Source organism: Sturnus vulgaris, chromosome 3 (genome assembly GCF_052056855.1).
Source record: "Sturnus vulgaris isolate bStuVul1 chromosome 3, bStuVul1.hap1, whole genome shotgun sequence".
NCBI lineage: Eukaryota > Metazoa > Chordata > Aves > Passeriformes > Sturnidae > Sturnus > Sturnus vulgaris.
Window position 1 is genome coordinate 26,090,206 of NC_142245.1, and position 14,893 is coordinate 26,105,098.

General features: G+C 40.9%; 1 long non-coding RNA gene across 1 annotated transcript in view; it reads right to left on the reverse strand.

Annotated features, from left to right (window-relative positions):
• LOC106857213 (uncharacterized) overlaps positions 1-14,893 on the reverse strand; it is a 280,912-nt gene that overhangs the window by 21,737 nt on the left and 244,282 nt on the right. Inside the window, exons 11-14 of the long non-coding RNA XR_015802218.1 lie at positions 14,600-14,768; positions 11,497-11,598; positions 5,879-6,125; positions 5,314-5,397 (exon numbers count right to left, since the gene is read on the reverse strand). This is a non-coding gene — a long non-coding RNA (uncharacterized LOC106857213). The remainder of the gene's footprint in view (positions 1-5,313; positions 5,398-5,878; positions 6,126-11,496; positions 11,599-14,599; positions 14,769-14,893) is intronic.

Consider the following 14,893-nt stretch of genomic DNA (forward strand, 5'->3'; position numbering starts at 1 on the left):
AGTCCCCCAAAGGAGAGTGGCTCAAGTTCATCACTGTGGACCAATTCCACAGTTTCCCAAGGCAAACCTTGACTCTGTTCCCTCCACACAGCTCAGGTGTCCTGCTGCCCCAAACATCTCTATTTCTCCCTCTCTGTACAAGAGCTGTAAGACAAGTCTAAACACAGCTGTCAAGATCTAAAATCAGCATCAAAGCTCAGTAAAAGCAAGAGGGGAAAACAATATGCTTTGTTAAACAATAAAGCCTCAGATCTCGAAGAGCTATACAATGAAAGTAATACCCCCTTTGAGTTCTGTATGTGGCAAGCATTACCTAACATCCTCAGTCAGAACCCCACTGTTTATGAGGTGATGAGAAAAGAATACAGCTCCTTCTTGTCAGTAGGATATCTCCACTGCCCTGCAGGAAATTTTCTTGGTATATCCCACATGTATTGAGTCTTCTAGATACAAGAAAAGCAAAACACTCACTGTGCACTCTGGAGCCATCACCTCTCTTGGTCAGTTCATAGGTTTAGCAAGGTCATAGCAAACACTCTTTTACATCAAAAGTTATCATAAGTCTTACCTTTAGGCTCCTGTCTTACCTTTAGGCTCCTGTTTTACCTGTTTTACTCCTACCCAGGAACCCAAAAGGATTAAAACAGGTTTAACAAACCAGAAATAGAAACATTTATGTTTGGAAACATTGGTATTTCTAAAAATTTCTCATTTCTTCCCTTTCCCACTGACACTGATTCTCAGTCTTTGAGCCATGTGAAGTGGCTTAAAAGTTACTTCTCAGGGAAAAAAAGTTTGTCTGCTAAATCACTCCACACACATAATTAAGGCTTTCTGTTGCACTACAGGTATTACGACTACCACTGTGTATGCCTATATATAAGATATATTTATGTGTCTGTGTGTTACATATTCATTTTGTTCTATACAAGTGAGCTTTCTTTTTTTTGTTGTTTTATAGGCATCCATTTTTATGCTTAGTATGAATCCTTATGATGGTCTAATATGATCATCTGTTTAATGTAAGCTACTGAATTCACCAGTATCTGATCTCAGTGCAGTCCTTTAAACTCCAGTAAAGATGCAGTAAGTCAGTTTTTATTGGCAAAATCAATTTCTTCCATTTCTCCTCTCAGCTGAGGGGGGAGAGAAGCTTAGAGCTGGCATCAGGGACACTCAGTGCCTGCTTTTCAAGAATCTGAGGTGAGCACAGTCCTCTCCACACACTCTCCAATGCTTTTTTTGGGAAAGACCCTGAGCCACTGTGTTGGCCTAGAGGTAACTGGTTCAGGAAGAAAAAACAAGTATATTGAATGGCACATGAGTTTTTTTAAGCACTCAAATGAATGAACAGGTGAGTTTCACAACTTTTGGCCCTAAAGAGTCTCTAAGTGGGAAAATCAACCTCAACAACTGCCTGTGCAGCAGGATGGATGCAGCCATGGGAGGAGTGAGAGACATTTTAGGGTCCAGGCAGGAGGAATGTTAGGATTTTAGCTGGTCTTCAATAAAACAAAAGTGGAGGAATGAGGGGGAAGAGATCACTTTTCTCTTGGCACAGAACAGCTACTGTATGGTGTCACATTTCAAAGCCTACCCTAAATGAGCATCCCAGGCCATCAGCCAAATAAATATGTGATTTGTGTACTACAGAAATACATACACTTTCACCAAAATTATTCTTTCCATTCATTCCGTTTCCGTTTCCAGTTTCTTCACCAGAGAGGGGTTGTGAAACTTATGAGATCCCTGGGACTATTTCCCACCTGTGACATCATATCACAAAGCACCTTATCTCTGCAAAATGCCTGGAGGTCTGCAGAGAAAAAAAAAAAACACACACACCACGCTCACCTCCTCCTCCCAGTGCTTGGACAGGCTTCTAGCTCTCAGCCTGGCTTTTGCTGCTATGCCCAGTTTGAGCCCAAGGAAATTCCAATGCACTCTTCTTCCTGAGGCTCTCATTTATTTAAACAGATGGAGACCAGGATCTCTGTGCTTCCCAAAGTGCTGCTGCAGCTGAACCAGCAGCTACAGGTATTGATTAAGAATGTGCAATGGGAGAAGAGAAACACAGCAGCCCTTTCTAGAGCTTAAGTGCTGGCAAAGTCAAAAACATCACTCAGATACTCTATAAAACCATTAGCTGGCATTGTTGCATAAACTCAACAACAATCTTTTCTTTAAGGAGTCCCACCATTCTATTATCTGTCATTAATTTTCCATATGTTCCCCTCACCACTGCTGTTAGGCTGGGTTCGGTTTACAGGGTTGGATCAGATTTCTTTACAAGCCAGGACATTTGCTGGCTTGCTTACTAGCTTGAGGCCAGTTATGTTTGAGTGAGGCCCAAGCAAAACAAGTGAGATTTGGTGACGTTCCAGTGAGTAGGCACCAAATCTACATGATCCAAGGTTGCTGTTTTTAAAAAGTTTTACATTTCTAAGGTAGAAGCTTTCCATTATTTCAGATTTTTTTATATATTTTGTTTTTTAGGGTTTTTTAACAGCTTCTGGCTGATAATTGCTGAAATGTTGAAGCATCCCATTTCTTATAATAAAGCAGAACTTTATGTTCTGCTTCCTTTGCACTAACCATAAGGCAAACGTTTCTCAGTTATCTATACTTTCAATCTCAGATGGGCAAATGCATCAGTATATTTGGAAAAGAGAAGCTGGTGAGAAAAAGATGAATAAACCATTTTGTTTCTAGGTTTTTTTTTACATGACAATGAAGTCTAGTGTCTGCAACTCTTTCTTTCAAAAACAGAGTTCATGTGAAACCCTCTAATTCAAATCTGAATTCTAGAAATATTCCTTATGCTGTCACAACGTAAGTCAATAAAAAATAATTAAAGTTGAGGTGTCCTTCCATCCAAGCCTTAAAATAAATTAAAGTGTAGCCATATAATCACTGATATGTTAACTACATTTAGATTATTTAATTCTTTTTTTCTCTCTTCTTCTGGATTTATTATTCTCAGCACATCTGAAATGTATTTTAAATGCTTTGGGACAAGGACTATTGTAAACTGCCAAGAATACTTGGGGGCCCTATGGAAGTGCTGAAGTAGAATTCCATAAGTAATTTGACACTGAAGGACCTCCAGACCTTCAAAAATCCCCAGTTTTATATTCCCCACTGCATAGGCACAGAAACTTACGGTAGCAGAACCAGAGCACAGTCCAAATGTGAGACAAAATGAAAATGCCAGTATTAAATACTGTGTTTCAGGTTGAGTCAAACACAGGGTATCATGCTAGTAAGCAGCAGTTTGAAAGTATCCTGAATGCAAAGGGGTTCTTTTGAAAGTATATGTCTTGTCTGTCCCTAGCTCGTGCAAAGACATTCCCCATGGTTTTGCTCCATAAATTCCAGCATGGTGTTGTAGATGTTGTGGCAGATGTTATATGAATGTTGAACATAAATGTCACAATGTCCATAGTGTTATTTTTAGCAGCACTTATCAAGGTAAGCAAGCACAGACCCTATAAAGCTAAGCATTTACATAAATACAGATAAATATTTTGTTCTGGACACAAGCAATGTTTAGGCCCTACACTGCTGAAATCCACAGCTGCTTACTTCCAGAAGTGTGCTTGTATGCTGGGATCCAGAGGTTTGGGAAGGAGAGAACAGAGACATCCCAAGCAGAAGACTGAGCAGGAGCTGCTAAAGTGAGCCATTAGGAAATGCAGAAGGTATTAGAATTAGCTTAAGCCTCTCTGGAATTTGGTCACCTATCTCAATGCAGGGATTACCATCCTCCTCCACTGCTATGCAGACCTCCTCCACCAGAACAGTAGAGTGGGTGCTGCTGCTGCTGCTGCTGCCAGACTTGCTTTCAGCTAGCAGGGTACAACCAGAGCACTCCCTCAGACTGCAGGAGAGCTGGGCTCACTTCCCTCTGTGCATCTGAATCTATATTTTCCCCACGTGTACTGAAAACTATCATGCTATAGGTTATTCTGCTCTAGAGAGTTCCTCCTTTTCTTTCTCTTTTGGCATGCTTAGGAAATGAACCCAACCAAAACTGAACACCATATCAAACCTTTTTTTGTTTTTCTCCTTCATATTTAATTTTCTTAGAGGGACACTTTATTAACTATCTGAGGTTATTTAGAAAACAACAGCAAATACTTCTTTAAACATTATGTCCTAAATTGAATGTCTTCCCCTACAAAGCAATTTAGGGTTTGATGAAGGAGAGGTTAAATAAATAATCCAATATAGAGATGAGAGAGTAACTACCACAGTCAGCCCTCTCAGGGATTGGAAGTGTTCTGCGCAGCCCAGTAGCTTGTCCCACCACACCACTAAGACATCTCTTTTTCTTATGTTTGCTTTATGACTTTTACACATAAAAATGTATACACATGTACTACATGGGGAAGAAGGGAAGGAGACTGGAAGAAAAGAGCCTCAGTGATAAAATGAAACAGATCGTGTAGGAAAAGGTAAATTTGCAAGTCATTGGCAAAAGTGCAGTTGTTTGATTATTATGCCATGTAATAGGTTGGACAGAGACAGTAAAGGGACGAGAGAAGAGTCCACATACTGGGAATCCCTGCAGAGATCAGAACTACTGTGGAACCACCAAAAAACACCATCAACCACTAAATGTGTAACTGAACAAGAAAAGAGAAAATTAGAGGGCTTAGCTGGGAAAGAACAGTCACAGAAGCCAAGAAGGGGTAAGAATTCAAGGAGCTGGTGGGGTGGACAGAGAGAGCAAGTGATAGGTAAAGAAAGATGAGGTTGCAGAATAGACCTATGACTGGATCAGGAAAATCCCAGTGGAGGATTAACTACACACTAGGGGTTTCTGTGCTTAGGTACAAAAAGCTTTACAAGCCAGATTTTTGGCAGAACTTCATGAGTCCCACACTGGAATAATTAAAATAAAAGCTGTTCACTGAAGTTATTTTTGGTGGGCATGTTTGGATCAGAGAGTGGAGTTGTTGAGCACAGCATAATACATGCCAAAAGCCCTATTATGTGCCTGCCACTGAACCCTGCCATACTTGGAAATGTGTTCAAAAACTGTGGTGGAGAGTCCTTACTGGCTTCACACTTGAAGGACAAACCAGTGCTGCACATTTACTCGGAGGTTGCGGCACGGGTCCCGGGACATTTCTGCTGGAGGTGGGGGCCCTCTCAGGGTTGAGTCTGAGCAGGGAGACATTTGCTCTGCAGCAGGCCTTGGAGAGGGCAAGGAAGTAGTCTAAATGGGCTATTCCTGCTCAAAATTCATAGATATACATATATTCTAGAGTGACAGGGGCACAGAAGTCAACGAAAGGTTATACGTACCATGTGTTGTTATACCATGTGGTGACCCTCCTAGGTGATGAAATGGGGTGCTCATGCCAAACCTCCCTTCATAGCTGAAACAGGCTGGAAAACCAGGTGGTAAAGCATTAAAACTCATTAGAAAAATAGCACTCCATTCAGGTATAACATTTTTGTTTCTTTGCAGTGGAGTTCCTCAAAGGACCCTCCACAGAAGCTGGGCACTCTACTGAGTGTTCCTTCACCATAGGCTTTTTTCCTTGAAAAACCACATAGTACTAAAGTTCCTGTAACTGGAGACCAACAGGATACAAAACAATTCCTGAGAAAACAGCCATGAACCAAAAATTTCAGGGGCATTAACAGAAAAGGCACCTTTGGATTAGGGATGTACCTGGCCCAGAACCTAACCATTGTTTGTATGGAAAAGTTGTAGACTTTTAGGCAAATTCAAACTTCCATAAACCCAAACACCAGGTATAGGTTTGAAGTGGTTAAAGCAATCTGAAACACTGCAACAAAAAACTGTCACTATCAATCTACCAGGGAGCACAGCCTCCAGAGAACACAAAAAAAGGGCACATACCCAATTTTGCAGTGGAACTGTACCCACAATACAGTACTGCTTCTCCCCTAGAGTTGATCCATGCCAGCAACTTATTCCACAAGAATGTCTCCTTCCTTCAGCACCCAGCTCCTGATGACTCACAAGAGCCTTCCTTTTCTCTGAAACTTTTCTTTCCTCAACACTGGACACTGGACAATGCAGATTGATGCTACTTGCTTTATGCAAGTACAGCCTCCAGACAACAACTTTTCAAATAAGGCATTTACTGAAAGAGGAAAAAAAAATAATATGAGAAGGTTCTTAAAAAAGAAGAAGTTACACATATTTATCTGTTCAGTGGGGGGGGGTGGAATATGGTAGTGGTTGTAATTTACCAAATTGTTATTTAAGCAACCTAGAGTCTCCTAGCACTTAACTCAGCCATGAATGCGTTAACTAGCATGTGTGAGGCCTGAGTTCTTGTGAACTGTTGTATTTCTGACATCTGAAAGCTAAACTCTGCATTAAGTCCAAATGGTGGCTTCATCCTCAAAATGACAGCAGAAAGAAAAATATTTGCACTTTTCCCCCTCTAAGGAGTGGATTGAAAGGGAGAAATTCTCTCAAGACACTCCTTCATTCTCTTGACAGCAAGAGCTGTGCTGCTGAGACTGCCTCCAGTCACATGTTACTAATACACCAGCTTCTCCTGTCTGGAGCCCACGCTGCAAATATTGTTTTTCCCAGAAATTGCAATGTTCATTGGCTTTATTTTGTGAACACCAGACTCCCTCTGCTCCATACCCCAGAAAAATCTCAGGTTACTGCTGTTCAAAGTTCAGAAGCTCAGAAGCTATACAGCAAAGTTGTCAAAGCTGGGATTTGTCTAGAGTTTGCAAACCAGAGCCAAAGTCTTCCTCCAGCTGCACCATATAGCTCTGATACACCCTCTGTTGTCATGGAGGTTATTTTGTAGATCAGAAAAAACAATCATCTCAATAACCTCCACTGATCTTTTTTTCTGTCCAACAACTCAGTCTGAGACTTCTGGGGCCAATTACGTCTTCCTAAAAATGCAGACTGGATTCAGACAAACTGTTTTCTCTGACACTGTTTCTCACTATTTTTAAAAAGTAGAAAAACATCTATACAAATAAACTCATTGCTCTCTTTCAAACCTTACCTTGAAATACTCATTTTCTGCAACATCCACTTGAAATCTTCACTGCTGGCTTAGCTGTGCTGATCCATAGTGCTGTGTTGGTATTCCTGCCTCATGTCTCTGCTCATCTCCTGACTTCTTTTGCATGTTTAGACTGTGAAATCTTTAGCACAGAGATTGCTTTTACCTTTTTTCTCAGTTTGGACAGGAACTAGCACCATCAACCTGAGCACTGATATAAAGGATCAACAGGGCAGACAGTTTTGCTTTGTTTATGAATGGCTGGACTCTTCATGATATGTTGAAGTTCATTGAGCACAGATAGGAAGAATATTATTTGCACAATAGGCACTAAACATCTATCTGAATTTTAATCTCCAATGTTCAAAATAAGAAATTACCGTGAATCCATTGACCTTTTGTTAAAATTTGGGACACCTTAAGAATAATCTTCTTCATATGCTTTTGACATAGCGTAAGTCATAAATACCACTTCCAAATAGATCTTTGCAATTTCTCTCTTTTCAGCTTCTCCTGCCTGGAAAGAAGTATTGTTTTTGAAAGATTCAGGGGCCAGATTCTGTTCTCCTTGGCCGGTCTGTCAATCTGTAATAAGTCCACTGACCAAAGCTGAGCCCCAGGAGGAGAGAGCAGCACTTAACACTTCTGTTGGTCCCATGCTTTGCTGTATCCTCATCTCTCTCCACAACCTCTTTAAAACACAGCCCCAGAATACCTGGCAGTGTCTGCTGTCCTGAGCACTGTGAGCAGCAGGTGCTTCCATCAGCTCCCTTGCACTTCCAAGGGGCTGTCAGCAGGAATGGCACAGCAGCTCCAACACTGGGCCTGTCTGATTTGGCAAAGCTGCCAGACATAGACTCCCTGCTGCCTTACTTGTTTTCTTGCTGCAGGAATATGAGTTACTGTGGTAAAACTTTCCACTGAGTGGGAGACTCCCAAGCTGGGTCTTAATAGGTTTTGATTTCTTGCTAGCAGGGCCTGGGTGCAGTAGACACAGACTGGCTGATGGGCTCCCACATTGAAACCAGCCAGCCAGTTTGCACAAGTCTCTCCTTCTAAAATATGTGTAATTTATTTGAGCTGATAGAGAGGATAAGAATCAACTGTCTGTTTCCCAGTTAATAAAAAACATACAATGAGAGCAGGACTCTGCCAGCATATCTTGTTTACCCAAAAAATGTTTGGCATTAAATGTGAAATCGGAAATGAACTCATTATCTGATTATTTTCATTTTGAAGAATTAACTGCTTTGGGGGATAGGCTTGTCTTAAACAGTCCTCTCGTATGGATGACTAATTGCAAATACATATCTCTGAAGAACACAGCAAATGCTCGTGACTCCCAGGGCAGGACATAGCACTATCAATTTGGCCAAGAGCATTAGGAGTATCCTCTCACGTGGCTTATTTCAAAACAGAAGGAAATACATTTAAGCCAGCAGCATCATGCCCAAGCAGGTGAGAAGAGTTTCAAAAGAGACCATGCTCTGGAATTCTTATCCAGGAAATACAGATAAGAAGTGCTTAACAATTACTTGTAGTGGATTTGCCCTTTCCCTGCCAAAAGTAAAATTATGTAGGAGTATGGATAGTTATAACTTCTGAGAGGTAAAATTATGTTGAAAACAAGTTCTCTCAGTAATACAAATGAACATACCTCAGTAAAAATTTTAAAATGAAAAATGAAATCGAATACTCATTCAGGGCTAAAAATGCTTTGGGAAAACTTCCCATTCTAGAACAAAATCCAGGTCACTATGGATTAAGAGAGAACTGACTTCAAGGCAGTGCACTGGGCTACATCCCCTTGTTTGTCTCCTGCTGTTTCTTTGATTCATTCCCATTTGTTTGATCTCAGCATTCAGTGTTTTCTGGTTAGCCCTCTGTGTAGCTGGTTCAACAGCTGCTGCTCCTTCTAGGGTTGCTGAGTGCCTCCTCTGTACTCAAAATCTGTACTTTCTTTTCTTTACTGAGGACTGGAGTGAATTTTAGAAAGGGTACTGTGGAGCCCTCCACTGTGTGTCAGCACAGTGCAAGTTAAACAAGCCTGTGTTCCCCATTGAACATTTGGCTCTTCTTATTCCAATTGAAATATTCCCATCCTCACATGCCCTGTGAACCTATCTGCAATAACACCATGTGAACATTTATATTCCCCATTCTTCTTAGCTACATCTGATTTTTCTTTTTTTAATTTTTTTTTATTTTTTGCTAGCCCAACAATCCAGAGGCAAAATTAGAGGAAAGCAGCAAAAGTCCCAAGATGATTCTGGGCTGCCCAGCAAGCCAACACATTCCTTCACAGGCTTCATGCAGCCCATGGACTATGTGTAGTGCTGGCAGGGAGAGCCCTGGTGCCTTCCCTTCAACTCAGACAGTACAGAAAGCAGGTATCCCACCAGTGGAATAGTGGAATCACTACACACTTGGTTCCTATCACTCAGGTAAGATCTCTTTTCAGAGCAGATCCAGTTAAGAATGAGAAGTTACCCTGTCTGGGCCACCAAAATGCTACAAGTCCCATTTTTTATTATTTCTTAGTCTGTATTCATCATTAATGGAAGTGGAAAGGGAGAAAATGACTCTCCAGAGCACACCCTTAAACTTCTTAAGGAATTTTAAAGTACAGATCCCATCAACTGCAATACTCACTCTCTGTGATCACTTGACCCAAGAAAATGCACAAATATAGGTAGAATCTAGAGGAGAGATAATGTATCGTTGCAGATATGGGCTATAAAACAACATTATGGAAAAGAAATTAACTCTGGAAACATTACATTCCCACCAGCAAAGACACACATTCACAGCCTAATGCTGATATGACAATTTTCATGTACTCTTGCTCCTTTTTCACATAGCAGTGTGCACTCCAGTGCCTGTCCCCTTCTCTCCAGCTGGTCTAAGGCAGTAAAGGGTCACCAGTACTGTTATCTTGCACTTCCTGGAGGCTCCCTGCTCTGGCAAAATGCCACACTTCCTGAGCAACTCTGTCTTGCCCTAGAAGCTGAAGAAATATTCCCTATTTGAACTGTTAAACTTTCATTTCCTATCTGATTTTGTAACAGCATGAACAGCACTTTAAAGTCTATTTTGGTGTTTGCTCTTTTTTTTTTTCTTTAAAACTCTGAGACATCCTACTTTGGACTGAAAGCTAGAAATGATCATGAACTTGATTAATTCGTTGGTATAGCAAATGTAAGCTTTTTAAAACAAAGAATTTGAGATTTTCTTTCCATTAAACTGTAGAAGGTAATTAACAGGGAAGTGTAACTGTTAGCAAATGTGAATGCAACAGAAAAGGCTGTTTGACTCTCTTTTAATCCAAATGAAATGGAAAAGAGGAGGAGTAATAACTATCTTAAAGGAATTTGTCACTTTGTGTTGTTTGCACTTATCTTTCACATCTTGTTCTTTCACAGCCTATTAGATACTGGAAGAGAAGCTGCCTTCTTCAACTTCCTGCAGTAATTCAGACCAAACCATGTCACCCAGAGCTGTATCTTTATCTCCTTGAATACTGACGTTTTCATTGGTTTGGGTGTTTGGAAGATTTTTAAATTGTTCTCAGTATGACTTCTAAAACAATTTCTAAAAAGTTGAAAGTAATTTCTGCTCCCCCCCATTACCAGAAATCTGGTACTGGTTTTCTTCACTCTTAATGTAGCTGTTACTGACACCTTTCATCACCTCTAATAGTCTGAGGACTTATCTCATTAAAGAAATGCAATCAGAATATAACAACAATCACCTCATCTCCATCACCACTGCTGGTTAAAATAAAGCAGCCTGTTGATCAATATTCATGCACAGAGAAGAGCAAACGTACCCTAAAATTTTCCTGGACACAATGCCACCTGAAGTGTTTTCCTAGAGTTTTTGAATGTTAAGTTGTTTCTCTCAAATTCATTCGCTTCAATCCAATTTTGCATCGAGACTGCTACGTTGAGGTGATCCTGTCACCTGTTCCCTTCTCCCACGGAGAACCTGCAGCTGAAGACCCAGAGTGGCTTTGGTCGGCGTTGATCAGAGGCCCTTGGTAACTTCAATCTCGGCTGATTTATTTCTAACACACTGTACTGTGTCACGTAGGCACATGCAGTGTGAGACCATTTCCTTCCCCTGCCTAACCCTGGAGCTGAATGGGTGGGGATGTAAACAGCAGGTGGGAAGAGGCTGTGGTCTCCCTGAGGAGTAACTGCTTGATTGGTCCTGCAGCAGCTGCTGTAAAAGACACTCACATACACAGCCAGCCATGGGGAACTGGGGACTCACTCACTGCTGTTTTCAGCTATAATGAAAAAAATTAGTTCGAAATGTTGAATGACTCAAAAACAAACTGGTCTGTCTACAGTAGGTGTATATTTTCATCTCTAAGTTTTGGACATCTCCGCAGGGGCTTTAACTTGTCCTAAGCGGTAATGCTGACAATATATTCTGTTTCGTACAAGCTGGAATCATTGAGAAAAGTTACCTTCCTGTGCCACTCCATTGTTAAAAGTTCTGAATCACAATGTTCCTCTGTGAAAGCAGTTTCCCTCTTACCAAAAAGCTGGGTCATCAGAAATACAGACACCTATATAACAAAACGAAACAAAACATCCATTGAAGGCAGTAGGAATCCAACTTTTAGCATGAAAGAGCTTTAACTTTGGTGCTTAGGACTGCATCCCAACCTCATTTCACAGTGTTCTCCTTTCTTTTACAGGTCACAAGAGGCATAGTGCACACACATCTCCAGGTGGATGCCTGATCAGTAACAACTGGAACTATTGGCATCACAGCCTCAATAACAGAGCAGATCAATAAGGTGCACATCTACCGTTCCTGTATGTCTTCAAGGAGTCATGAAGAGGAGAGATAGGAGTTGTCAGTCCTCTCTGTTAAAGGCTGATCTATTTGCTGCCCCACAGTGTTGTTTTTCAGGAAGCTTTGTTCTCAAATATTTGATTTTGCTTTCCTGATAAAAATATGGTCAAAGGAATTGTCTCTTAGCACCTGGCATAGTCAGTGGACAGATTCTAAATATCCTAGAGTGGTTTTGTTTGTCAAATTTTCGGGCTAGGGAGAATTGTATGAATCAGCTTTTCCATCAATATAATTTACCACATCTTCTGGAACCACTCAGTGAGTGTGGGCACATGGGTTGATTTCCACACTGCTGCTATTGTTTTTCAGGTTTTCTCTGATTCTTTACTCATAACTGAATGCCACATGCCTAGAGAACAGAGAGAAGACATTGAACCAAAGATGAGCACACAAGCCACCTCTCACAAGATTTTTCAGGTTCTTTCTGCTGATTTTTTCCCTGTCAAGTTGCATGCTCAAGTGTGCCATTGATTTTTTTTGCTCGTAGGGTATTCTCTGGTCTTAGTTAACCAGCTCCTTAGGGAGTCAGTTTTATTCAAAATACAAAGCAGACACTACTATGACAGCCAAATATATTGTCTCAGAGAAGTAGCAAATAAATAGATCCCATTTGTCTTCAGGTTAATTTGGAAGATGAGGCTATGTAGCAGAAAACACATCAAGTCCTATTGCAGGCTCTTGGGAAAGTTATGTTATATTAACCCAGCTCCATCTGCAGCTCTGGAACGTGAGAGCAGCAGCAGAAATGGCCAAGTAGCTTCCAGCTGAGTAAGCACACATTTTATATAGCAGCCTGTTTTAATAAAGCATTGTTCTCTCTTATATTGAGGGTCCTAGGGCTGTAAGCAGCACAAAATCAAAAAAGCCTGTGAAAAGTTTAAGACTGAAGAAGAATAATCATATTTATTACTGTTAGAATTTACCAACAAAGCAAACAAAGGCACTTAAAATGGAAATCTGCCTGTCTCATGCTGAAGCATCACAAATGAAGTAAAATACCAAACAACTTTTCAGTCTGACTAGGACATCTGCTCATTCTACCTCCTAGCCCATCTCTGAGGATAGCATTAAATAGTGAATGAGTTGAATTTTAGTCTGCAGCTGAGGTGCAAAGTTAAGGACATATGAAAAAGATTTAAGAATTATGAAGAGAAAAGACCATAGACATAATTTCTTTTGTGTTTCCACAAGAAACATAAATGAAAAGTTTAAAAACAGCTTCAAAAATCTTCTGGAAATATCAGCATGCAAGGAAGATTGAAACTTTATGAGATGTGGGCATTGCCATAAGTCCAGGATGCTTCTGAACACATGTAATGGCTATTCTCATTAGCCTTGATGAGATGAAGTGCATCAGAGAAGTTCACGAAAGCAAGTCCTATCAGTGGCATTTGTGTTGCATCGATGGCATCTGTCATAAACAGTTCAGCTTTGTGAAAGGCTTGTGTTATGAACCTTTAGCATTAGACCAAAGGACAACAGGTTCTAGTCTAGGTGGCTGTGGTCACTCAGACACATTTACAACACTGCCCTACTCTGTACAGCACATGTTCATTTTTCCATTCTCCATTTCCTTGTGCTAGAGGACATAAGAGGTTGATACCAGTTTGAATTTAGAGCTGTAGTAGAACAATCTGGTTGGTTTCTTGTTTCCAAAATACACCAACTTCTCTTTCTATCTGTACTTTTTAAAATACCACAAGAGTTTCCCCATGCTTTGCACGGATTTTTGTACATTGGCAATTCTTAACATTTTTAAGCCTATCTACCAATTTTTTTTTTTTTTCCCCCAAGTGAACTCCAGAAATGACAGCATGACTATTCTGCAGAGAAGCCACACGGAGCTGCACGATGCTGATGACAAGAGGCCCTCCCACCCAAGCTCTGCCTTTGGCAGAGCGCTGCGGTCCGCGCTGTCTCGTAATGACTGTTCTCTCTCTGCCGCCTCCAAGCACTCGGGTCCCCGGGCCAGGCATGAAAATGAACAACCAGCATTTCTTCTGCAGGGTGGATGCAATGCTAGAATTGTGTGAATAGTACTTTGTAGCCACCCTAGCCCAACCTAGGGCCTCCTGTCAGATTTCATGAACAGAAGAGGGTTGGGTCTGGCTGATAATTTGGGAAAAAGATGAGAGGGGAAACCCCCAGCACAGCAGGAACTGATGTTAGTGAAACAATAGCTGGAACTCTGACTCATTGCTGAAGCAATGTCCAAACATGAGCATCAGAGGACATGCTGTACTGCAGAAAGAGCCAGCTTCTGTATAAGCTGCACACCAGGAGACCTAAAAAATTCTTAATTTTGAAAAACTTAAAAATCCCTCTACACATTTTTCAAGAGTGAGATCATTATTCCCCAGGTGGTTTTAGATTTGGCAAATACATTGTGCCAGACTCCAGCAGTTTTAACTGGATTTTAGCCTGTTGTTTGCTTTTTTTGTTTTCTACAGTGGTAGAACACTGCACCATAAGCAGTATTAACAAGTCTCTGCATTCACTTACCATATAGTAAATGAGTGCTTTAAAAAATATTTCCTGACTTAAGCTATATGATCATGCAGAAAGTTTGAAAAGTCTGCTGAGTTCAAGAGCTCTTGGATTTGCTGAAATGCCATAAAAGAATGCTCTGTTTGGGGCGGGCAGACAGTCTGATTATGTACATAGTATGATCACAAAGCCAGGGGGAAAACAGAAAAAACTGAGCTCACCTGCTTGCCTAAGGCCAGTCTTTTTGTTTCTTAATCCAGCTCTTGCTCTCACTACCTGAATGAAATCATACTTGGAGAAAGCTTGTCCTCTAGGTCAGAGGTGCAATCACAAGACTGCCTTTTCTCTCTTGCCACGGGTTTTGCATTTCAGGAGTTGATGAAATAATTCCTGCATAAGGTAAGCAAGACTCAGTTCAGGCGAATAGAACAGATTTACCCAAGATTTCAAGTGAACACGAAGAAATGCAAAGCAGTTTAGGCAACAAGCTCAGTTTCAGAGGAAGATATTCACTG